The sequence below is a fragment of the Corvus kubaryi genome, unplaced genomic scaffold, assembly GCF_017639235.1.
Source record: "Corvus kubaryi isolate FWS band 111438036 unplaced genomic scaffold, C.kubaryi_AGA036_p1.0 64843, whole genome shotgun sequence".
Taxonomy (NCBI): domain Eukaryota; kingdom Metazoa; phylum Chordata; class Aves; order Passeriformes; family Corvidae; genus Corvus; species Corvus kubaryi.
In genome coordinates this window covers 5,729-29,527 of record NW_024581551.1, presented here as the reverse complement: position 1 = coordinate 29,527, position 23,799 = coordinate 5,729, and the positions used below count along the sequence as shown (strand labels likewise).

Below are 23,799 nucleotides of genomic sequence, written 5' to 3'. Positions count from 1 at the left end.
AATTTTAGAGGTGCCCCAACCTAAGTGCTCTGCTGGTTGGCTCCCTAGCCCTTTGTGGATGGCTGTACACATCACAGAGCATGCTGCTAACCACAGGCAGTAAGTGTCAATAAGCCAAATAAATCCATATTGGGATGAGTTTGCAGTGCCACAGGTCTCAGGACACATCCTGGACTGTTGGGATCTGGATCCTGAGCAGGCTGTGACAGGACCCCAGATCATGTTCATAGTACCCGTTCCCTGCAAGGCAAAGAGGGTGGCATGGCCAGGCAGGCAGCATCTTCTCTCCTTGGAGTGGTGTGACCTGCTTCCTGGGCTAGGAACACCTCTCCTGATGTTCCCAATAAGCCTGGGAAGAAATGCTGGCCCACTGTACTGGGGTGAGGAGGGCTGGCCCAGAGAGAGGAGTAAAAACATGAATACAGGGCTTTCTAACTTTCACTCTGCCTTAAGTAAAGGAAAGATGATCAAACAAGGATGTAATTTTTTTTCCCCTAGTTTAAAATATCTCTATGTCTAGAATATCGTGCCCATTTATTTTCTGGTATGCTGCTTCCCTTCCCTGCCAACCAGCTCCTACCTTTGCCCTTGCCTGTGTCCCAGCTGTGGTGGGTGCCCATGTGCAGGGTACCCCGGCTCAGCCCCTGCTGTGCCACTCTTCTGTCCTGCTCCAGGAGGTCATGGCTTCAAGATCCCACTGTAGCCCAGAGCGGGGAACTTCTGGGAAATCTGGTTTCACTGAATTAAAACAATGCATAAGCATTAACAAGGAGGACACTCTGAAAATCCCAGATTTCCTGAGAAATAAAAGTTCTTTTAAGGTGTTTTGTGCATTAAAACTTGTATGGAACTTGAAGGAATTAAGTATATCAGCTTCTTGGCTGAAACTGAACTGACAAAGCTGAAGATAAACTAATTTCCTCCAGCTGAAGGGCTGGGAAATTCTGTACAGAAGCATAGTCGCCTTACCAAAGCCCTCTGCCCAAAGGCAGCCCCCTCCAGCAGGGGTGGGAAGAGAACCCAGCCAGAGAAGCAAGCAGCTCTTCCCTCCCAAAAGGCTTCCTCGTACCCTTAATTACAAGCAATTGGATGTCATACTACCAAGTTGTTAGAAGCAAACTTTGTAAATGTGCATTGTCATGGAGACAGTATGATCAGCTGAAGGACCATATGGTTCTTTACTCCTTCGAGCTATCACTGGAAGGAGTAGACTGAGGAATATATTTAGTGTTTTCTTTTCAACAGATGACTAAAGATAAGGAAATAAAATTAGTTGGAGAAAACCCTCCTCCTTTCCTATGGGAAGTTGGCTGCTCTTTACTCTGCATTAGAAAAAATATTATAGAGATCTCTTGTTTTACAGCTGATCATTGACAGGTGTTTTGGAAAGGTCATATCTGAGAGCCTCTCCTGACAAGTATACAAGAACCACATGATTACCTTTCTTTCTTTAAAACTGTATGAACTTGGTCCTTTTAAAAGCAGAGTCTGTGTGTGATTTTTCACAGAGAGATAATTCTTCCTTAGAAGAAGACTCCTTTGATCATAACTATATGCTCACATCCACTTCAAGACCACTTCACCATCTCAGGGTGAGTGACAGCCTCACTCCAAAGTCCTTCAGCAACCACAAATGATCTAACACTGGCATTGGTGGAATGAGTAGTTCCCTGCAGCCCTGTTAGATGTGCCTCTCCCCTGGCCTGAAAGAGCCCTTGGCTGCCCTTCCGCTCTTCTATCAAGAATGCCAATTGCTTTAATAGTTGGATTTAATAGAGCTGTGGTGGAAATAAGGAGGCCCTTTGTCCCACAGGGTTGGAGAGAGGTACACTGGGCTAAAAAAAGACAGTGAAATTGTTGATGATATCACCATTTTGCAAGAAAAATTTTGTTTTAGGAGGCAAAAAAATACACTTTTGTCCAAGAAGGAAACAAAAGTATTATGCAAAAATATTTGACCAGTTTTATGAACCCTATTCACTAGCAAGTGGACCACTGTAACTCATTTGAGCTGGGCAACAGATGTTACACTTCAACAGCCAATCTTTAGCATAGAAGAGCATTAGTATAATTCACTTGCCAATTAACAGTTTAAGCAAGCAGTAGATTGTTCTATGCCTTTATGATACGTGTGCTCAGAAAGGGCAGCCTGACTGCAGTGTCTGAGCTGGAATTACTTCAGGGAAAATGTTCCCCTTGCCAGACTGAGCTTCATGTCTCCTCCTGGAGTGCAGGTGGAAGCAGAAGATTCTTTCCATCTGGTTGTGGTCTGCTTGGGAATAGTTATAATAATCCCCATAATGTAATGGTTAGCATGGTATCTTAGGAATTTCAGGGTTGATGCTATGGGGTCTCTCTGAAAGCAAGAGCACAGGCAAATAAGAAGGGAACATCAGCTGGATGAGCAGCCTGATGGAAACACAGAAGGGATCATGTTGTTCTGGTCCCTTGATCCCCTGCTGCTAAGGATGGGCTGGCTAAAAAGGATCTGATGCTTGGTTCTGGGGTGACAGCTTTGCCTTTTAACTTTTTTTCCATATTTTTTACATTCATCAAGACAGCAAGTTGTCTCCTATAGGGAGCAGCCTCAGCCAAGTGAGGGTAGGAGATTGCGTGAATATTTGAGAATAATTGGCAGCTGTGCCAGGCAGCATAAACAGAAAGGTGTGTGAATAGGAAGGGGGTTTGGTTGCAGCTTTTCAGATATTGAGAGGCTTTGTTTCCTGATGTTTCTGCTGTTTCACTGGCAGGTACACAACTAGGGGTCCAGGGGAAAGGGACCAGAGCAAAGCTGCCCAGACCTCCTTTCTTTTTCCCTCCTCTAGGATCCATGGTCCTGAGTGAGCTCCTTCTCTGGGCAAGATCCTGATTCCCTGACAGCAGGTAGGTCTGTCAGACTGGAGGGAGGAGAAAAGAAGACATGATAATTTGGTCCTGATTAAACAAATACAAATTTGACTTTACTGGTAACAAAAGAATTGTGACATTCTTCTACCTTCTGCTTCAAATCCTTACCCACTTTGCACTTAGAAGGTTTGGGTTTTTTTTTTAACACTATACTATCTATTTTGGTTTAAATTGTGCCATGCAGTGCTAAACCAGAACACTAAATAGGACATCCATAAGCCTGCCAAGCTGAACCGAAAGAGAGGCGATTCTTGAATTAACACAGCCAAAGAGTTGAAGTTTAGCAAAATTTCCAGCTCCTAGAACTCACTGTTTTTAATGAGACATTGAAGTGCTTTATAACAGGGTGATGCTGTACTCACAAAAAAAAAAAAAAATGCACATCTTATGTGACATATAACACAACTTGACAGTTTTAACCATGTGTATAATTAGTGATATTGTCTCAGTAACAGTGAGAATGACTTTTTGTTGGCACTTCATCCCATTAAATTGAATCTTTCCCAAGGAGGAAAATCTAGGAGGCACTAGTCAGTCACTGACTCACTATCAGCTGCCTCCTTGCTAAAGCCTGAATGCATTCCATAGTAAGTTATTTGTCACAGTGACTCAGCATTGTAGGCTCCTTTTTAATTTCTCTCTCACCACAGAGCCAAGAAAATCTCCCACCTCCCCATGCCGTATGCTACTGAGATAGCAGTTTGTATCATCGGCCAAAGGATAACATATTTAAATGTATGCAAGGAGCCTTATAAGGGCATTAACACTTGCCTCCAGGTTGGACGTCATGATGGCGAGCCAAGGAAGAGGCACCAATAATAGATTCCTTGTGTTTGTACATGCCGCGGTGACTATTTGTGCCATTCGTGGGAAACTGAGTGATATGCCAGACGGCAAAGTGTTTCATTTATCCAGAGTCACGGGGGTTGATCTGAGTGAGTCTTCACTCAGACATGCAGCTCATTCCTGGAAAGGTCAGCGAGCGGATCCTGCCAGCCTGGGGGCTGGCTGTGGGAGGGGGACTGGTAACCAACCCCAGTCCTCTCCCTTCATCAGGTGGCTCCCCTTCCACACAGAAAAGTCAATATTAAATGATAGGGACTCTGAGCTGAGGCACTGTATCTGCCTCATTTTGAACATCTCTACCTTGGTTACTCCTGTGTAAAATGAGGATGATGAGATGTACCATCCTCTGTCAACTGCCCTGTGTTCTCTGTATTGAAATGCTCGTCCTATTAATCACAGGTGTTCTCCAGCTGGTGCCTCAAACTAATGAGAGAAAAAGCTTTCGAGATCAGATTCCTGCTTGGATTATAACACTCCTGAAACCACAACTTCAGTCATAGGGGATGAGGGAAGACAGCTGTGTGATATGAAAAATGGCCAGTGGTGCCCAGTTTGATGAAGAAGTGCAGAGCAGCAGACTAATGCTGTTGTTTCTCTCTGCCACCTGGAGAGCCAAATACTTCTTCATGGCATCATCTCATGTTTACCCAAGTAATGATCAGCTTTCATATTGCTTTATCCCTCAGGCCATATTGGCCACAGGTGTAACCTGTGGAGAATTTAGAATTCAGGCAAGGAAGTTACATGCTTTTGTACCGACTGAGAAATGCTATTTATTCTGATAGAAATTAGTCTGCATTAAGCCAGAATGAGCAGTATGGGAACCAGACCAAGTAACCAAGAGCTGCAGGGGGAAAAGCTGGGAAAATCTGCAAAACCCCCCAAGCATTCTGAAGAGGGAGTGCATTGCATAGACCCCTTTTTTTTACTTCAGTCTAAACTAATATAAGGTACTCAAAGCTCAGTCAAAGGACTGAAGTTCAAATCCATTTCATCTGGTTTTTTTGGTGTAGGAGCATGGCTTTCAATTAAAAATTAACAACCACTCTGCACACTATGTGACGGCTGACAATCAAAAGGGAAAAAAGATTAATTGGGTTACAATAGTATTTTTATGCCTACAAATGGAAACTTGAACAACAGTGATCTCATTTCCAAGATGTTTTATGAAATCAATCATTCTCACATGTAAGAATGTACTGTATTCCCATGACTGAGTGATCCCACCATAAGCAGCAGAATCTTCCCTCTGACCAGTATGCTGCCAGGTGGGAGAAGTACTGGACACGGGGTGTTTCGGAGCCCCTGTGTACAGATGTACTTGTCAGTACAAATAGGAGTGTGCACACAGTAACCCAGGCATTGGTTGTGAATTCATGGGCAGGGAGTTTTGCACAAACAAAATGACTGTGACTTACGCTTGCCATTTAAGCTCCTGTGCTGGCCAAGGGGGAGGGTGGATGTCTGTGTTCTCTCCTGATGGATTTCGGGGCTATAGCTGCTGGAATTTTAAGGATCTCCTTCTGTGCTGACAGCTACAGACAGAGCTCTTGTGAATGACATGCCATCCATCACAAAACCTCCCCAATCACCTTTGTGTAAGGATGTAGTGACCAAACATCTCAATTGAGTTTTGCATATGCTGTTTTTCTCCTGAATCCTTCCTCATTTGCTCCTCCCTTGTCATTCAAGCATTTATTTAGGAAGGTATTTGCAGTGGTTACAAAGTTCAATTCTCTAGGGGTTAAAACCCAATGTTTACTTAATATCACCTGGGATGGGAGGTGAGCTGGGGGCCTCTTGGAAGAAACTCATGGAAGGTCTATTCTCCAGACCCAGGCTTGGTAGAAAGGAGCAGGTCATGAGTTCTGGGAAAAAACTTTCCACAGTTGAGAGAAGAGTAAATAACATGTCAGCCTGGATAATTCAGGATGCCTGAGCTCACCTGAATGGTAACAAGTGTGTGTATATAGCTATAGACGTGTATGTGTCTCTGCTGCGTTTTTTCCATTGTATATGCAGCACTCTTCATGCCTGTCTGTGACAATATGTGTTGCAAGTATCTGGCTATGCTGTACCATGTTGGAGCTTAAGGAGTGAAGCAAAACAGATGAGGCATGTTACTGAAATACTAACCAACCTCTCCCGCCAAAAAAAGAAGGAAAAAAAAAAAAATTGTTGCCTCCCGGGTCTTCAAAACATTAGAAATACTCTAATGGCAGATCTTGGAATCTGTTGTTTTCCAAGCTTGCTTATTCATCCCCTTTTGGAGAGCAGGAAAACAGTCATAATTCAAATTTTCTCCAGACCAGAAGTGCTAAGCAGATAGATGGTTTGGAGCATCACAGCTCACAACAATATCAGCTTTGTTGTATCTTTGCAAAACTCTCCTCAAGTCAACAGGAATACCTTGACAATATCACCTTTTCCTCTCTTTCAAGCACTCCATCATCTTATCCAATGAACCATCGTTGTTACTAAGAACCTCCTGTGATCAAAAATCCCACCTGAGGTGCGTTCTCAAACTTGTCCATTTTTTTCTGATCTTTTAGCTGGAAACATAGAGTTTAGGAACTAGTCATGTAAACAGTTGCCTTGCACATACAGAGGCAACATCACAGAAAATCCTTTTCCAAAGAAATGGTAGAATAGTATTTCACATTATTGTAGGAATTTCAAATGTGCTGCTGACTTGTTATTTTTACTTTCTCTTCATTTCAAATAAGTTGTTTGATACTGTTCTATTCTATATGTGTCAGAATATTTTTAATTTTTTTCCTTGATAACTGAGTATAGACACAGTAATGACTTGGAATATAGTTCTCATCTCTCCCATCAATGATGGAAAAAATCACATCCTCAGAAATAACACTTGATCTTGCATGTGTGGTGCATAGAGTGACCTATTGCAGAAGAGAAAGTAGAAGTAGGAAAATGTTATGCCAACATTTTGGTATAACATTTTGAAAGTTTCAGGTGAGGAGACTTCCATACAGAAACATGAGTAGTGATTCTGTGATACTGATGTTACCTCTCTAATGGATCAGAGTTCAAGAAAAAAATAGCAGTATTTCCTAATAAAATGGTAAACATATACCATGAGGATGATATACAAACAAAATCTCAAGTGCTTAATGAGTTTCTCAAAAGTCTCTCTTCTCCCAGTGCTACATTTATCACTCTTGAAAGCAAATGGAGTCTAGTAGGAGAGTGTTATTACAAACAGCCCTAAGGCTTTGAGTAGGTTGTCTTTCTCAGAAGGAGGTGAGTGTGTTGTTTGGTCTCCCACCAGGTAATGATAGCTATTGCAGAGTGAGAAGTGACAGCCTCCAGAAGTTCTGGGAGTGGTGACCCTCCTCTTTCTAAGCATTCTTCAGAGATGGCTAGGCAGACACCACAGTGTCATAATGGGCTTCACGTAAGATTTCATGTTCTCTCTGAAGAAAAGCATTGCCTTTGCAGTACTAGGTGACCATTATCCTGTTATCAGCTCTCAGCTCCACAGATTCATGATGGCAAAATGGTTATTGGCTTGTGAACACAATTGCTCTTGACTTTGCTTTCTACAAATAACTCTGCAGGAAAACAAGTACAGTTGGAAAGCACGTATTTTAGGTCTTTTCTCTGCCCCCTCCCCCCCCCCCCTTTTGATTGTTTGTGCTGTTTTTCACAGCTACTGAAAACTGAAATCAAACAGACCAACCAGCCCTAAACTACCCTGATGGACCTCTGATGGCCACCTCAGCAACTGCGTGGCTCAGTCCTCACAGCAGGTATGGGCTTGATCTTTAAGTGTTTGCAAGCAGGAAAGTCTCCCAGTTTTAAGTGATTAAAATAGGACTGGAAAGGGGACATGATTCCTGTGGAAATTTCTTTGAGGCTAGAAATCAGGTATCACCTTTACTGGAGTGGGTCAGTCCAGGAGAAGGCTCTGCATAAGGTTCCCCTGTACCTCCCTGCTCTATCCAGGGCAGGTCCCTCTGCTAAAATAAAATGCATTTCTTGGTTTAGGTAGAAGGCTGTGCAGTAGGAGGCATATGAAGGAATTTGCTATGTACGTCCTTTAGTTCATTCTCTTTATTTCTGGGTGTAATCAGGCTATGACTGCTACCCATACTTGTACTTTTATGTCTCCTGCTGACTGAAAGACTCAAATCCATTTTTGGGAAAAATCCCTCCAGAAAGGCAGATTTTCCATTTCAGAGATGGAGAAACCAAGTCACATAGATAACAAAATTATTCACCTGCACATGTGAGTGTTGTAAGGGATGATAGAGCCCAGCTCTCCTAATTTCTAGCTATACAATCCAGCCACAAGTTTTAAGGGGAGCTTTCATTTTTCCATGACCTGTAGTGATTGCTGCTTGCAGACAGGACATATCTCGTTGTGGTAGAGAAGTGCAGCTGTGAAGGGAGCATCAGTCTTACGTAAAACATGATATAGACATCATCTAAAACAGCAGAGTGGGATAAAAAGGTCCCTGTGAACGTGGAGCAGTTAAGTGCAGTGGCCATGGAGGGATGCTGGCAGGGCTGAGCGATGCTCCATGGTTAACTGCTGCTTACAAGGTCCTAGCACTACACTTTATGCTTCTTTGTGTCTCTAACAAAACAGGCAGACCAACAGTAAGAAAGGCAAGATTACCTTAGCTAGAGAGAATACTACAGGTGGATCCTTCAGCCATTGAAAAGCTTTAATTTCAGATTGATTTTTTCCATGGGTCAAACAGTGTTGCTCTTTCACATGGAAGTTTTGTCCTGGAGAATGTTTGGTTGCTGCTCAATCCTTCAGCATTAATGCCATCACTTTCTAATAAAAGCATTGATTTGTAGTTTTGGGTTGAAATGCCTAGGACAGCTGTCATTCTGCCCCAAAGTCATAAATCCTCATGGTTTACCTCATCTGGTAGCCCTCTGTGATTAAAGCAAGAGCTCCTTGGAGCGATGAATCACCAAGGCTCATAGGTATTCACTCATCATCTTACTGCTTCAGCCCACTCTGTGTTGTCCAGTCTCTGTTTGCCTGACATAAACAACAGATAAGATGTCAAACATGTAGAATTGCTCTGAAAGGAAACAGCAATGATTTCTAGAGCTCCAGATTTCTAATTTCCTTTTAAGCTTGAAAATTAAATATGGGGGTTCTCTGCAACTAACAGAAACACTGGAGTGGATGGCAGTTTCCTTTATTTGTGCACATAAAGCATGTTTCGGTGCAGCAGGGAGAGAGATGCCATTGATACCTAATAACAAGCACACAAATTACTAGTGTCTTCTGTGTAAGTAATTTAGATACTCTTGGGGTTTTTTCCACAGCATTCTCTTCCCTATATGCAGTTTGCCTGCATCTTCATTCATCTTTCATTTACAAAGCTGTTCCAAGCATCAGAAACCAATTTACTCCCTGACCCCAGTCCTGTAACAAAACAAGACTACCCTGCATGCAAGGAATGTTATGAAGATGTGGGGTGTTTTGAACAGAGGAGTGTGTAACAGGAGGTGGATTAAGACTAAAAAGCCAAACTGTGTTTCATGAACTAAGTCTCATCTTCAGCTCAGCATCCCTCAACAACATAAAAATAGATGCTTTCCACTTTGTTCTCATGCACAGGTCTGTAAACTGCCATAAAATTACACATCAAGTTAATGGATACTGAATTTTACTTGCATTTTTGTTCTCTTCTCACTCTTGAGTCTTTGATTCCTTTCTCCAATCAGCTTAATTTGCCCAAGCCCACCCAACAAGTACCTGTCTAGCAACTACTCATCCCACATGTGCTGCTCTGCCTCTGAATCACTCCCTTGACTGAGCTCCAAGGGCTCCACTTTACTCTCCCTCTGGGTGTACATGTATGAGCGTGCAAACATACTGCAGGCAACACGTCTCAGCCCTATCTGCAGATAGAAAATGTAAATCACCTGGGCTGTTACACAACCAGCACCTTACATCTGTACAAATTTGTTGCTCCGTTCACTGGTGTGTCTGACCAGTGAATCTCCATGGTGGCAGGACCTGTGTGCCCTGCTGACAGAAGATTACATCCTCCCAATATCTCCAGGAGGTAAGGAGTTCACATGGCTCTCGGTGCCTTCTCAGAGGAGGGATCAGGTTGCTTGTCCAGGAGGGTACGAGGAACTGTGAAGTAGGTTGGGGTTAGAGTTTTCTTGGGGTATCCAGCCTCACATTGCATGCTCCTGCCAGTCTCACCAATACCTGTATCCTCTATAGACCATGGATGTCTAGGAGGGGAAGGTAATGGAGTCTGAGATTGCATAGCTACAACGGTTTTTACACCCTGAACTGCTCTAAATTTATTTGGAGAAGTACTGGCACTTCTTAGCAGTTGGCCCTTGAACTATGCATTATATGGGAGAGTGGATAAGTAAGAATGTTTTTACCAATGTAGCCATAATTTATGTGTAGGAAATAATGATAATGGATTAAAATTATTTTTCCAACTTTGGTTTTTGAAGTTGCTTTGCTTTTGATAATACTGAGGAAAAATACTGAGCATTTCAGATCTTGCTCTCATAATCTCACTTATGCCTGTAAACCAAGAGCTTTGCATGTGAAAAGGTCACATCTGTAGGAGAGAATGGCTGAGACATGGAGTCCTCCTGACTGTTTTTCACCCTATCTCATACAAATAACATGGTTTCACTGCAGCACCCATGCTGGCAGTGGTCCTTTAGTGTACCTCCAGGGAAAAGTCTTCAGATAGCTCTTTTCAACCTACAGGGCATCAGGAGCTGAGGAGGACCATTTCTTGTGCCATTGCTGTCAGTCATTCTCCAAAGTCTAATTTTTATTCTCTAACTTGCCATATTTCTATTCTGGTTTCTAGTCAGTCTTGGTCTGCATGTAAAAAACATAGAAGTGCATGTAAATTTTACATTACTCATCTATGCATATGCGTACAAAAAAGATTGGGAAGCAGTATGGTCGATATGATGCCCAACCTTTCACTCTGGGATATGACACTCCTTTACACAGCCACAGTCCTCAGCCTTTTCATTTGTCAGAGCCCTTCTGCCACTTCTGCAGATGTTAGCCCATCCACTCCTCTGCCTGGCATCCTGGGCACTGATAGGCATGTGCAGTGGTGAAGGGGGATCATGCCCTGCCTGCTGACCCCCAACAAACACACGTCCTTGCCTATCTGCATTTCCTGCCTTCCAGACACAAACTTGCAGGGAGGGTGTCACCTGTACCTAATCCCTTCTGGCTCCATGTGCTCCAATCCTACCCTATTTCCTCCAGAGAATCTGCTAGAGAGAGCCTGCAGTCTGTCAACAGTATCTCTGGCTGGTCCAGGAAGAGCCAATTTCCTACCACCCTCCGTAAAACACAGGACAACCTCCCAGGGCTTAGTGTGTGCTCTGACATCAGGAACAGTTATTTCAGGTGGTGCCAATGTAGCTGCAATGGAAAGAATAACTAAAGACATCAAATTTATAAGATGGCACCTGTAAGAATGGGCAATGTTGACAGCAGAGCACACTGTACTTATTTACTTCACACAACTGTGAACACTGGCCTCACCATACTGATGAATTTCAGAGCCTGTGAGTTACTTATCAGCACTTTTTGCCTATTTATATTAGTAAATATAAATGACAGAGAATAAGCTCTACTAATCAGTTTTCAAAATAAAAAGTCTTTATCATAATAAAGAATTAGGTGGGAAAGTTTTTAATTAGCTTCATTTAGTAACCAATATAGTCAAACCATCATTGGAGTGATTTGAACAGTTTTTGTTTGGTTTTCTTCTTGACTTGTTTCTTTAAGAGGCCCAAGGTACATCAGACAGATCCAAGGTTGCAAGATGCTTTGTGCAAGGTGGATGAGCTCCACAAAGCCATGGTGCTATTTCAATTTAAGCAACTAAGAATCTGAGCTGCACTTTTCAAATTACATTCAAAGCTTTTTATGTTGTTAATTAACTATATAATTTTTGTTGAAATCATTTCATTTTGCTATTGTTCTGGCTTATGTTGCTCTACTCTCTAAGAATGCTCTTTAGACTAATAACCAAAATATATTTTTTTAGAGAGACTTGGTAGTACAGGAAAGTGTCATGTTTAGATGCAGTGATTTATATGCTCCTGAATAAGTAATTGAGAGGTACTAGTATTCCATTACATTCTTCTTACCTACTTACTTGAAATTAATAATTTCTTTTTCACCTTATGGTTTATCTTCTAGATTTTAGTCACTTTTTTTTTTCCTTCGAAGTATTGCCACATAATTCAGGTTTAGTGGGGATTACTCCTGAGCAAGGAATGTCAAAAGACTTGTGAGAAATACAAGAAAAAAGATAAATATGAGATTATCAGAGACAGCAATTTCACAGGAACTGCATATTTAAGCCAAAAATCAAACCCACTGAAAGCCAGAGGAACCTTAGGCCAAGTTTCATTTTTTTCTCACGTAACTGCACAGACCTCCAATTATTAATAACGATAGACATCTTGAGTTACCCCAACAAATAATCTGGAATTATATTTATTTTAGTTATCTGAATCTGCCCACCTTCCTTCCCTGGTAGTATCTGGGTTGCCTTCTCCTCCTCATGGAAGGCAGGCTGCCCAGAAAATGATTCACCCATAAAAGATCAGAAAACATTAGCATGCATTATCTGCTCTTCAGACCTGTGCTTTGACCCAAGTGCTGATTGATAAAAAGCCTGATTAAAGAGAGCAGGCTGGTGGCACAGCATGGGATGGCTGCTGTGGCATGGAAGGCCCCCAGCATTGCAGGGCTTCACAGTTGAGGCTTGCTGCCAGCACCTGCCCAGGCATGTATGCTTCCAGCCACCCAGCACAGCAGCACCCAGCTCCATAGGCACTTGGGGGATGAGCCCTGTGCTCATCTTGCTACTAGGCTCCTGTAGCTCTGAGGCAAGGTAGGGCTCAGAAGGATACCCAGCCACGAATGGAAAGAAGGCACCAGGTGAGGAGCACAACTGCTGTTGGCTCACAAGCAACAACATCCTGTCTCCATGACCATGTGCTCCCAGACCATCTGCCTAACGTGGTCTACAGGTCTAACCTATGACAAGGTGATGCATTTAGTGGATTAGGGGAAAGCTGTGGATATTGTTTGCCTGGACCTTAGTAAAGCCTTTGACACCTGGAGGAGCTGCCTGCTCATGGTCTGGATGAATACACTCTCTGCTTGGTAAAAACTGACTGGACAGCTGAGGCCAAAGAATGATGGTGAATGAAGTTACATCCAGCTGGCAGCTGGTAACGAGTCATGTTCTCCAGGGCCAGTTCTGTTTAATGTCTTTATTGATGATCTGGACAAGAGGATCAAGGGTACCCTCACTGAATTTGCAGACAACACCAAGTTGGGTGGGAGTGTTGATCTGCTGGAGGGTAGGAAGATTCTGCAGAGGGATATGGACAGGCTGGATCGATGGGCTGAGCCCAGCTGTATGAGGGTCAACAAGGTGTAAGTGCTGGATCCTGCACTTGGGTCATGACAATCCCACGCAGTGCTGCAGGCTGGAGTCAGACTGTCTGGAAAGCTGCCCAGTGGAAAAGGACCCGGGGTTCCTGGTCAACAGCAGCTGAACGTGAGCCAGCTGTGCCCAGGTGGGCAAAAAGGCCAATGGCATCCTGGCCTGTACCAGAAATAGTGTGGCCAGGAGGATCAGGGCAGTGATTGTCCCCCTGTACTTGGCACTGGTGAGGTCACACATCAAATTATGTGTTGACTTCTGGGCCCATCACAAGACACTGAGGTGCTGAAGCACATTCAGAGAAGGTCAACAGAGCTGAGGAAGGGTCTAGAGCACAAGTCCTAGGAGGAGTGACTGAAAGAGATTTGGGGAGCTCAGCCTGGAGGAGAGGAGTCTCAGGGGAAACTTTAAGGCTCTCTACAACTACCTGAAAGGAGGTTGTGGCAAGGTGGAGATGGGTCTCTTCTCCTAGGTAACAAGCAATAGGACAAGAGGAAATGGCCCTGGGTTGTACCAGAGGAGGTTTAGATGGGATTTTAGGAAAAACTTTTTCATGGAAAGGGTTGTCACGGCTTGGAACAGGCTGCCCAGGGAGGTGGTTGAGTTAGCAACCTTGGAGGTGTTTAAAAGACATGTAGATGTGGCACTTGGAGACATGGTTTAGTGGTGGGCTTGGCAGTGCTGGGTTAACAGTTGGACTCAATGACCCTAAAGGTCTTTCCCAACCCAAACAATTCTAGGATTCTGTTCTACGATTTCACAGCTCCTCCATAAAACTTCCAAATTCACTACCCCAGGGTGCAGGCCATGTAGTAAATGCACAAGAAACATGTTGTGACACACAGGTGATCCTTAACATTTAGGATAGACAGTGTGAGTCTGAGAAGGCATAAGAGATGGAAAATCTGATTGCTGTTCCCTCACTGTTCTCTCAAGTTCTCTGCCTTTTCTTCTAATTTATGTGCACTTCAAAAAACCGAAGTAATTTTACCACAAATTAATAATTACTCCTCGCCAGTGTTTTGCTGTTAGGCCATATGAATGATATGGCATATCCTTGATATTATGATACAAATATTTTTACATGGATCTTTTCCCAGTGTCAAAGTAATATACTCAGCAGGCACAGGAGAAGAGTCATTATATATTTCTTAGAAAAAAGTGTTGGGACTGCCAAATCTTGACCGGCATTATTATTGTGAGTAAACTGCTTAGGGACCAAGCTGCACTATCAGAGTCATTTACTGGCAGTTTAAATGGTCTCTGCCTCAGTTTGTCTTTTTGTAAAATGGACACAAAAATGTCCCTCAAAGTTTCTCAGAGATTTGAGATCTGTGCCTGAAACAAAATAATCAAATGTGGTGCTGCTACTGATAAGGGATATATGCTGTACAGATTCAGGAATAAGTTATATGCATAGTTTTGGAGAATTATGTTTAGCGGTGTTATTACCCACCATTTATCAGACTGGTAAACTAAAATAGGACATCATCTAATTCATACCAAGAGAGACAGGCTCATAAAATCAAGCAGACTTGGTTTGTGTTTCCCCCATAACTCTGTAGTTATACCACTTTCACTGAAAAAAAATCTTGATTTGTAGTTATGCCTCAAAGTATTTATCCTTAACTATAGAACCTCTACTCTTCTGTGTTTTATCTTTGTTTCTTTAAGAAAGCTAGTATATGGTAGTTTGTGACATTTTCATTGTGAAAGATGCTTAACATTAACCAGTTATTTAGAACCAAAAGCCTTTGCCCTAAGATACATATGGTTCCACTTAAGCTGAAATCACCACTTTATGTTAGAAAATATTGGTTTCATCATAAAAGGTAAGTGTTCCCAGAAGTGTATTAAAATGCACAGAGATACAAAAGAGAAATATTGGAATTCAATCTTGGGTACCAATGTAGAAATATTTAAATATGCTATAAATTGCACAGATCCAGCATGGTTCACTGAAGAATCTTTCAGGTTATTAAAATATTTTCAGTTCAATAAGAGACACTAAAAGTAATCATGCAATTTGTGTGCTGTTCAGCGTTAGGAACACTTCTAGATATATTTATTCAAAGTTCCCCAAGTCAAAAACAAAAGTTACTTTGGCTCCTATGAGAAGTAGTTAGAACAGGAGAGCACATCAGAAATGAAAGTGGAAGAGAAAATGTATAGATTATATCTAGTTCAATTCCAGTGGAGGTGGGAAAGGTAGAAAGGCCTTTGTTGGCTGAAGTGGATTAATTCATAATGACATCTGTGCATCCAAAGTCTCCATATATGCGTTGCAGTTAAGAAAGGTACTGACTCATAGAGCACATGCAGAACTTCTTTAAGGCAGATGGGCAGCATTACAAGGGGGACTGAATGAAAATAATGGCCCCTTTTTGCCATTCTAACTTCAGGTCTTGGGGAAAAAAAAGTCAGTTTTTTCATCTCTGCTGGAACAGAAGACCTGCTAATTGCTATGTAGTGGAGGTTTTTCTAATGGCCCACCTTTTTGACAGGTTATCAGGTAGAGCAAAGGAAAGGATGCTGCAGCGGTATGTGGGCTGCAAATGGAAAAGACGTCTTCAAACCTGTGATGCAAATACGAAGCAGGAGTAGCAATAATATTTTTACCAACAACCTCTAACACTGCTGCATTTGATGAGTTTTCCACAAAATCCTAAGCAAACCTCCACAAAATTTTCACCTACACTTGCCCCTATCTTTGCGAAGCTTGGTTTTGGAAATGGATCTTAGCTCTACAGCTGCAGATTGAATAAGGACAATAGATCTAATTCATCTCAATAAACAGTGCATCTAAAGAGATCTGTTTGCTTAAGTGTGTAATTGCTCTCTTTAACAGCAATAAATAACCCTATCAAAAAGTTAAGATGGAGTAATAGCACCACCTGAGACAGAAAGCATCATGCAAATTGTCATAAGACATAGTTGAAACTTCATGTGCAGCTTAGCTCAAAAACACGTGTACAGCTCCACAAAATAATACCTTTTTCTATGAAGATTTATTTGTGCCCTAACTGAAAGGTGTACCAGCACCTTGTGTTTCGGCATCCGAAGTCTTACCCTAAGTACCCTTGTTTTCTTCAGCAGTGTGTTTATAAAGCTCTCAACCTTGTTTGCCAAACTGGGATGGTGAGACCATAGTGTCTAGCAGGCCGTTTGTCCCCCAGGATTTCATATGCATTTTGCAGCAAATGTTTTTAAAGTATCTTGTTTTAAAGGATCCTTGCAGGAATTCTTACATAGGAGCAGCTTTATTTATTTAGGTCAACATTAGCACTATTTCCTGGTTGTTGTGAATACTGTCTCAGGGGAGAATTTGTCATTTTAGTCGGAAAATGACAGGATAAAAATAGACAGGATAATTTCATACATAACTGGTACGGAGGTGTTTTTAGCTAACTTGTTGCAAGAGCCTGGATGGAGGTTATTATTTTACTAAATGCCTTCAGTTCAGTGGTAGCCTTATAAGAGTTTCTCTGTATTTCTACTCTCCTTCAGCATTTTTACCCTATATCACTATTTCCCTGTTCCTCTCTTCTTCTGTTGTCATCTCACCTTCTTCCTCTTTTACACAGGCGCCTTGCAGAAAACGCAGTTATATTTGAAAGAGTTCATCATATGAATGCAGAGACAAAGTCAAGGGTCACTCTTACTCAGAGCTTGCCAGCATCTCTTAATAATCCTTATATGATATGCCTCCAGTTCCTCTTGCTCTCTGCTAAGTCAGTGTATAATTTCTCCAACAGATATTTTGTTCTTAACAATAACATGTTTCTATCATGCTCCACAAGGTTCAAACATCAAGCTGTTACTGCAAGCTTCCATGGAAGCTGATAGGGTATTTGACTGTTGAGAAGTAGATTAATATAGTTTGGAAGGCAGTTTTCTTGTAAACATTAACTTTAGAAAGGAATTAAAATATGTGTTTACTTTTCACTTGTAATACAATTAAGGCTAATCCCCTATAGTTTTATAAGGGTATTTCTGTACTGGAAGTGCTGGTTTTCTTTACTAACTCAGGACTGCACATAACAGCATTTAAAAATATGATGAGGCAGGGCTGTTGCTTATTTTGTTCATGGTCACATTGTATGTTTTCTCTTTTTAAAGAAGATTGAAGAAATAATCTCTTTTAAAGGCTGACATGCCTGGAGATATTTTCTTGTGGTTACATGAAGCAAGGTGTAGACTTCAATGCCAAAAGAAAGGGTCCCCCACCTTGTCAACGAATCCTATAATCAGGTTGCAATAGTAACAGATTACAGCTGTCATGTTTCTTTTTCTCCAGGTTCTGATTTCTCTCCCTATCTCTGGTTTTCTGCTAGTAAGAGATACCCGGTGTCTCATTTTGCTCAGGTCAGGCAGGAGAACTTACATGGGCCAATAGTTTCCATTACATTTATCTAATCTCCTGTCTTTTCCAGCTAACCTAAATGAGTGCCATGCAAGCACTGAACTACATTTGCATGTGTGGTAGTTTGAGAAAAACAAAACCTTAATTCTAGAAGTTTTCCTGAAATACACCTTTTCCATAAATGACAGAAAACAGTTTAAGCAAAACTTTTTTACAATAGTGCTTTTTTACCATAGCTGACAGCAAATAAATAATTAATGCAAAACTCTCAGACCTGTTCTTGAAGCCCTGCTACAGTCCCACTCCACTGTGAGAGGGATGTGGAGGTACCTATAGACAGCTGAAAGTGCAGAGTAGAGGATTTCCCCAGGATCAGCAAATTGGTGGGTGACCCAATGCTGACAGACCCCCTATTAGCCCTGACGCATGTCCTCCCACTGTAACCTGTGCTATTACCTCTACAGATTAGGAATGCTGGCCAAGGCATCTGTCTCAAGGTATTTACTTCAGACAAATCTGGATGATGGAAGCCCTGATTTATCCTGACTTGTAGCAGGGCTGGGTTTCCTTAAGCATACCGAGCTTGAGATGCCCTTGGGTCTCTCTCCTGGTTTTACCAAATGTGAATATGAGCTTGGCACAATTTGTGATCTTAAAAGAAGTCAATGTGCAAAATACCTCCTGTTGATGCTGCCACTGAAGCCCTTCTCTTGTGGGCTGAGGTGGGTTGGAGCCTAAGCTCTATGCTGGCTATGGGACCACCACTCTCCTGTGGGAGTCTCACCTTCTTTTCCCTGCAAACATGTGCTTGGAGATGAGCCCGTGACAAGCTGTTCTCTGAGGTACAACCACAACAAGCACATGTGCTGCTGCTTGTCTACTCCAGAGGATTTCCTGGTACTTTCAGGAGATTGAAACCAAGCTGAAATGTTCCAGCACTTTAAAGGAGGACAAGGCATTGGTGGGAGGCTTGTTTAGTATCTGAGTGGGATCATGACTACGATGTTCATCTGCATGTTACCAGCATGGAATATACGCAGTTTGAAGACAAGTAGGCTCAGAAAGAAAGGAAAACTTTCAGGGAGGGAGGAGGCAGAGTGAAAGACTGCTAACACTTGCAGCGCGAAGATCAGAGGAAAGATGGAAATATCAGAGCAAGCTAATCTGCAGGAGGAGGAAATCAGGCACAGAAAATCAACACTTGATGGGAGGCTACCCTAAATACGTACTGGGAGGCTGGTATTTACCCTCCAGGCAGTAGCAGGGCAGGTGCCAAATCCGCCTGTTGAAGAAGCAGGAGGTTACCAGCAAAACTAGCACACCATAACCCTGGGGGACCTTTCTTTCAAACACACCATTAGATTGCTGGCATGGAGAGAAGTTGGCAACCCCATTTCACACTAGCAATGATGTCACATAGCTCTTATTTCAGAAGCATCTCTATAAAGTTGACAGCTACTGCTATCATCTGATTCTGCTCAGATTGCTAATGTTGGTGTCTGAGGCGGGTTTTCAGTGGTCTCTGAAGGAGCAGCTGTACGTAATGAATGGAAGATGCCTTTTGCACATGTTTAGTAGCTATCCATGCATTTTGGTAGTCTTTCAACTATGAGAAAAAGCCAACCAGTAACAGCTCATCATTTTCTAAGGTATTTTAAGGCAGGGAAAGAACACTTGCAGCTTGCATAGGATTTCTGGGTGTTTCACAGGTTGGTTTAAGGCACTGTGACTTTCTAGCAATGCTCCTGCAGTATTCTTCACATTGTTTTGTCTAAGGGAGGGAAAATGTATGGCTGATTCCCACTTAATTAGGCCTCCTCTGCTAAACAGTTATGTCACTATTTACATATGAGTAGTCCCCACTGAAGTCAAGTCCTGCAGCTGTATACTTCATCTGGTAACAATGTATACAGACTTGGAACAAGAGATGTACATTGCCTTATATGTATGAACTACCTGCAAACAGCAAATGCTGTGCCATGTCATTCTGGCAAATGCTAACAGCTATCCTATTTCAACACCCTGTAAATGGACCACCTGATTATTAGTTTTAAATAATAGGCTAAACTCTACTCACTAGTCCCAGCTTTTACTGAAGTGTATGACTTGTCAAGTGAGTAACTTTGAGTCACTTGTGCCCCTCTATGGTAGTAAGAAAAAATAACCCTCCACACCGACTCACATCAAGTGATTTTTCATGGCTGGGTCTCCCATGGCCTGGGGATAAGCTCTTCTAGAGATAAAAAACATAGCTACATAGCTGGAAACAAGATGCAGGGAAAGAAAATGTCTAGAAACTCAACAGACATTTAGGTTTAATTCAAGTCCATCCCCTTTCTAATGCCTTTCTTTCAGGAATCCCTGACAAAGGAGTGAATCTCCTCTACCATTTTTGTGCATTGACTCTTGTCTCAACTTCACCTCAGGTCCATCAGAATGACTTGGGCTGTTCTCTCACCTGTGAATGTCTCTACAGGGAAAGAACTGTGATCGTTTTATACTACCTCCTCCTACTCGTCTTCTGCCAGATAATTCCCATTCTCCATAGCATCCCCTATTACCCTACCAATGACCTTTTTTTTTTCATACACTTTTGTATCATTTCCTTGATTACTGTGCCTGTTTATTCCATTAATTACATTAAAGTAATCTAAAGCAAACTATCCCTTCAGCAAACATGTGTTTAATTTGGTCTGTTGAGAATGAGGTGGGTTATCAATTGTCACCTATCCCCAGTGAGGTGGGTGGAGTCCAGTTCTTAAGCAGAAATACTGACCAGGAGCTCTTCTAGTTAGCACTCTAAAGAAGTATCTTTGCTTGTGGTTCTGTCAGCATGACCCTGCCTCATTACTGCTGGCAAACCCCATCAGTTTCCTCTAGAAAATGCATCTGGACAGGGCTGAAATTACACCATGCCGCTTCCAGCTGTGGATCTCCTGGGAAGCTTTTGTGGAAGGATTTTTTGTTGTAAATTTAACATTATAACATCAATATAATACTATGACCCACCAAAGGTTTCTCCTGGGCATCTCTAACAATTGAAACCTTCATCAGAAAATGAAGATATCTAGAAGTTAATGAAATGAGAAGTAGGGGAGGAACAGTGCTGCAACACAGTACTTTCTTACAAGTGCTACAGAGGGAATTATTTTCTCAGTGAAAGACTATGTTTCTTGAGCTATAAAATAAGTATGTAGAAATATGTTTTAAATTATATTGCATCTTTGTAAAGTTCTCTCTATTAAAAAAAAACCCCAAATCTGAGGACTCCACAGGGTCAGAAACCTTTAAGATTTAGATATGTGTTTATGTAGTCAAAACATGAATTGTGCAACTTACTACCCAAAGTAGGTATTACCAAATTATTTTATTCCCCTGAGGAAGAGGCAGGAGCAAATTGCTTAGAAGAATGGGAGAAAGCAGAACTCACTGCAAGTCCACTTGTTGAAACACTTAGGCTTTTTTTTTTTTTAAACCTTAATGCCACTTAAAACTGGTATTCCTGACCAGTGTTAACACTAACTATGAATATTTCCAAATGTTGGAAGAAAACTTCAGTTTCCTAACTGAAGATCAGTACTTAAGGATGTATCTTGGGTGACACCCTATCAGTGATAGGGTGATCTGTCGGGTGCAGTGTTACATCAGCAACAGGCTTTCTGACAAGCTCTGCCTGTACATAGCATACAGGTAGTATGTGATGCAGGTGAAGGGATTCAGTGGTTGTCCTCAGGGCAGCTTTGCTGGATACCACTTGACTTTTCTTCTAACACCTTGTCCCCAGGACAGCCAAGACAGGAAAGTACCAGCTGTACCAGTCTTAGGGCAGCATCTGCTGGTTATTGCATGGATCAACATAGATGGTTGTCATGGAAGAGGCTGCTTGCTTTGGCTCCCAGGCAGAGGTACCTGGGACTCGGAGGGCGGGAGAAACGGGCACTCTGGAGAGAAATGACCCGTAAATGCAATTCCAACAGTCAATCAGGAGAGAACGGGCGTGGACAAGGAGCTTCTCAGTCTTGGTCTCTTTTTCTTATGAGAGGCAGCACTCACAAATTTTGGCAAGTCCAGGTTCACTTGACTGCAATTCGCCTTCAAAGGCGAAGAAACCCGTCCCACCATCTCCCACATCCCTTCTTGCACCCCTTCCCCGCGGGGTTCTCTGAGCCGGGGAGGCGGGGCAGTCCCTGAGAATAAACCCGAGATACGAAGAAAAAATGGGGACGAGGACTTTGTGAGACTTGGCAGTAGTAATACTGGGGCTCGGCCACCTATCTCGGGGAAAGAGACTGCAGCTGCGCCCAGGTGTGCGGGTGTTCTCACAACGCAAGGAGACCGGAATTAACGATAGAAATCACGGGCGGAGTCAAGGAGCTGCTGGGGCCCCGAGGGGAGGGAGGAGGGGAGGAGGGGAGAAGGGAGAAGGGGAGAAGGGGAAGGCAAAGGCAAATTCCGGGGATGCGCTCCACTCCCCTCTGCCTTGTCGGCAGTAGGGGCTCAGTGCGGGGCCGGCGGAGCAGCCCTCCCCCGGGATGCGCCTCCCGGTGAGGGTGGAGGGAGGGGGTGGGGGAAAGTGTGCCGGGAAGTTGCGGCTCCGGAAAGGCAGGGGTTTTGGATTAGCAACTGTGCCATGCTCCTCTTGTGGCAGGACCTAGTATGCAACAAGTCCCTGCAGCACTTCCCGTGAGAGCGCAGTGAACGTGACATTAAAAACAAACAAACAAGCAAACAAAAACAAATGCTTACTTACCTGTCCCGAACGTAAATCTCCAGAGCCGGCTCGTCTTGCACGGCCCCAGGTGCGAGCCGGGAGGTGGAAGGAGGGCGGTGGGAATCAGGGCTCACTGCACAGTGCGCCCGTCCGGCCAGGACTTTCCTCGGGAACTTACTGTCCCGCTCCGGTTTCCTGGGAGGAGGCTGCGATCACGTTTTATACTGAGTTGGTTGGTAACCCCTCTCATTCATTAAGATCACGTAAGAACTCAGAGGGAAACGTGACTCTGAGCTAAGGCGTTTGCGTAAATCTATAGGTTTTTAAAACTCCCTGCCAGTTGCTTTCTGTCTTCTGTAGGCACCAAGGTGGTGGAGAGTTTAAGCTTGCGGATATTGCAAAGGGTTATTAGATTCATAAGTCACACCAAGTGGTGGGCGATCCACTGAGCAAAGCAGAAGTTCTCACATGATGACTTCAAACAAGACACATTACCTTCCAGCATCTGTTGGAGAGACTGGATTTTAAACCACTTCTGTCTCCAGGACAGCAAAGAAACAATGGTAAGTACCTATAAAAAAAGCTTGTTTTTAATACCTGGAGAGAAGAACAAAACAACTACAACAAAAAGCTTGAGATGTTGCTTAACGACAGTATGTAATATCACGGGCTCGGCTTTCTAGTACTTAATACGCCAAAGAGCGTAACCCGCGGAGGCCGGGAGAATTGTGTTTTAGACAGTGTAACTTTAATTGCGACGCTCTTTGATTTAGGGCTGCGATGGAAACAGCGCGTCTGAGAGAGAAACTTGGAGCTGTCGCGGCCGGGCTGCCGCCGGGCGCTCGCCTCTCCTCCCCGGCTCGCTCCTGCCCTCTCCCTCGGCGGGCACAGGAGGCGCCTGCCGCCTACCGTCGGGGGGGCTGGAAGCGGGGGGGCGCCTCCGCGCCCCGCTGCGGAGCGAGGGTCGGGGCTGCCCCGGAGGAGGGGGAGACGCGGAGCTGCGCGGCCGCGGCACGTGACAGCGCGGGGGGCCGGGGCGAGGAGCGGCCCGGGCGCGCAGCGGGCGCGGCGGCGGAGCGAAGCGAAGCGGGGAGGCGGTGGCAGCACCCTGGACAGCGGCGCCGGGGGGCCGGCGGAGGCGGCTCTGCACCGCTCCGCATCGCTCCGCGACCCAGCGGGCTCGGGGAGCCGTTGGCACTGGGTACCGGCTTCCCTCCCCCGCCAGCCCCCGGTCCTTCCCCTCCCCTCCCCGCCCGCCGCCCTCTCGCCCCGCTGGAGCTGGGCTAAGTTGAATTCCTAGCGGTGCGGACTGGAATAGGAACAAGAGAGGAGGGATAAAAAAAAAGAGTCTTGCAAGCTCCGGGGGTTGGTTTGACGGTGTCAACTTTGGGAAATGCCAGTATTTATCTCTGCGATCTAGCCACTGCTCGTGGTGTTAGCTGTAACCAAGGTAAGCGGAGGGGGGACCCCCCCTGCGGCCCCTTTGGCTCCTGCCTCTCCCTCTC

At 43.7% G+C, this 23,799-nt stretch overlaps 1 long non-coding RNA gene across 3 annotated transcripts in view; it reads right to left on the bottom strand.

Moving 5' to 3' along the window:
* Positions 1–23,147, bottom strand: part of LOC121672679 — a 32,075-nt gene extending 8,928 nt beyond the window's left edge. For 2 of the 3 annotated variants that reach the window (XR_006018940.1, XR_006018941.1), the window contains exon 1: positions 22,334–23,147. This is a non-coding gene — a long non-coding RNA (uncharacterized LOC121672679). Of the gene's footprint in view, positions 1–580; positions 736–22,333 lie in introns of those variants that run through there. The other variant, XR_006018942.1, reaches the window with a different exon arrangement.
* Between the last annotated feature and the right edge of the window lie 652 nt (positions 23,148–23,799).